Source organism: Parus major, chromosome 4 (assembly GCF_001522545.3).
Source record: "Parus major isolate Abel chromosome 4, Parus_major1.1, whole genome shotgun sequence".
NCBI classification, from domain to species: Eukaryota; Metazoa; Chordata; class Aves; order Passeriformes; family Paridae; genus Parus; species Parus major.
Genome location: NC_031771.1, coordinates 33,293,279 through 33,295,599, shown reverse-complemented (window position 1 = coordinate 33,295,599; position 2,321 = coordinate 33,293,279). Strand labels below are relative to the sequence as shown.

General features: G+C 43.8%; 1 long non-coding RNA gene across 1 annotated transcript in view; it reads right to left on the bottom strand.

Moving 5' to 3' along the window:
* Window positions 1–217: 217 nt before the first annotated feature.
* Window positions 218–2,321, bottom strand: part of LOC107202661 — a 6,463-nt gene continuing 4,359 nt past the window's right edge. Inside the window, exon 3 of the long non-coding RNA XR_001520779.3 lies at window positions 218–861. This is a non-coding gene — a long non-coding RNA (uncharacterized LOC107202661). The remainder of the gene's footprint in view (window positions 862–2,321) is intronic.

Sequence of the window (2,321 nt, the reverse complement as noted above, 5' to 3'; positions counted from 1 at the left end):
CGTGTGTTGGGTCGGATCGCCGTGTGGCTGCGGGCTGATCCTTCAACCCAGTAGCCAAAGGCGGACGGGGGAAAAAAGAAAATTTGAAAGGAATCCTTAGAAATCCCGAAAAGGCAGGGAACGTATTGAAGTAATAACGAGATGTGTCACACCAACACGCACTGCGCGGGGGCCTGTGACGCTCCTTCCCTTCTACCCATCGCTCCCATTTCTGCCGCTGTGTGAGCCTGCCCCGACACTCATTCTCGCAACCTCGCACACGCTACGTGCTCAATTAGCGCCTGTCTGAGCCCCGTATTACACACCAATGAGACCTCCGGCAGAAATGTCGATAATATTTTGAAAGGCGCTAATGCCTGTGAGGGAATGTGAGTCGCAGCCCTCTTCTGCAGGCTGATTTCTCAGAGCGCTCACACTTGAACGACATTGATATCTCCCCGTTCTCGATTTTATAAATCACCTCCGAACAACGGGGGCTTTGCAATGAGTCGCCTGCAGCCTGTAGGGCCGTGGGATCTTACCTAAGAGCATCTGATCGCCCCTCTTCCCGGCCGCCTCTGCTCACACATGAACCTCAGCCTGATGATTGTATATATATATGTACATATACACACACCTGGGCGGGGATCAAAACAAACTTTTAGGGAATACCTAATAAAAAGTGAGCATTGTCTCTCCCTAGAGGAAAGAAAAGGTGAGCAGCAGAAAAACAAAATGTTGACTTAGTAAAATAAGTTCTGCAGGGTGATATAAAGTATTTATTTTTGTTGTCGCATTTACACCCACTCCTTTTGGCCGCCGTTCCATTTCCCTCCAGGTCTGGGGAGGTACACTTCTCCATTTTCCGTCTTCTTAACTTTCCTGAAAAGAAGAGTAAAGAAATTTTTTCCATTTAAAGTGCAGCAAATAAACATTTTGTGTATCCACAGATAGTTTGTATCATCTGTAGGAACAAATTACTGTACGCGGCCGTGCGTTTCTAGTAAAATATCCTGTATTCTGTTTACATTATGCCATTTCTGTTTGTAATTATTTTATTTTAATTTTATGTCACTTTTAACACAAGCCAGACCGGTTTTCCCTCCGTGTTTTGTACACAATGCTCTCTTTCTCGATAAGATGTTCTGTCCTATCTTTTCGCTTTTTTCTTTTTAAAAATGTTTATAGTTCCCCACGAGCAATTCTCCAATATTTCACTCTTGCATTTTAAGGACTTGTCCCTGTCTTGCTTTATTTGTTTGTGTGAAATTTAGTTTGAAAGGAGATCAGAGAGAGCAGGAGGGGTTTGTAATAAGAGAATGACCAAGTGACCTAAAGGCTGATTATATGTCATTAACTGGAGACTTGGTGTATCCAAATTACCAAAAAAGACCTCACTCAGCCAGATCAATTACACCGAGATACGCACATAGGAATTGCCGTTGCGGGCTGATGCTTGCAACAAGTGTGCAGCCGACGTTTGTAGGACTGAGCAGCTGCATTTTCGGACGAGCCCGTGTGCCGCAGCCCATCCCGGGCAGGCGGGAGCGGGGTGCAGTGCAGCAGGTACGGGCCGGGGGACACCGGCAGGACAACACCGACATTTTGGGACGTGTAGTTAGGGCCAAATTGCAGCTAATTTTCACTGCTCCAGAGGGATTTTTCTCTTAAGCCAAGAGAGGTTACCTTTGATCTGTGAAGGTTTCTTAAGCCCCAGCCTCGTTAAATGGAGACTTTCCATGAAGAATGACAATAGAAATGTTGGTTTTTGTTAACCTAAACACAAAACGATGCCAGCCTAGCTTTCTTCTTCCTCCACCGTCTGAATTTCACATGCTGGACAACAAAATATTCGTTAATGAAGGCAATTACATTCGCAAACTATTTCATCAGAGTCGAGCTCAAGAGCAACTGAAGATGTTCTTTCCCGGGAATGCAAACAAATATTACTTAGGAAAACAGAGTGTTTGTCTGTATGCGTGTGCGTGTTTATACATACATGCATATATAGGAGATGCAAATAACAATTCCAGTAAATAAAGACACACGGTGTTCACTGCAGAATTTTGTAAGCTCTTTATTACTATTCTTCTGACGAAGAGGGGCTCTTGGTTGGAATTTTCTTTCCCTGATTCCTGTCCAGGGTCTAAATGCAACTCTGGATGCTCAGTCACAAATATAAGCAATCCTCGAATAATTGCTTGCACATGCAGTGGTAAAATGCGTAGGGTCCAGCGTTTACTGCCAATCATTGTGACTTACGAAATGGTCAGTGTCTTGGGTTTTTCTCATCCCTGATATTTTTTTCCTTTTTTTCTTCTTTTTTTCTTTTTTTTTTTTTT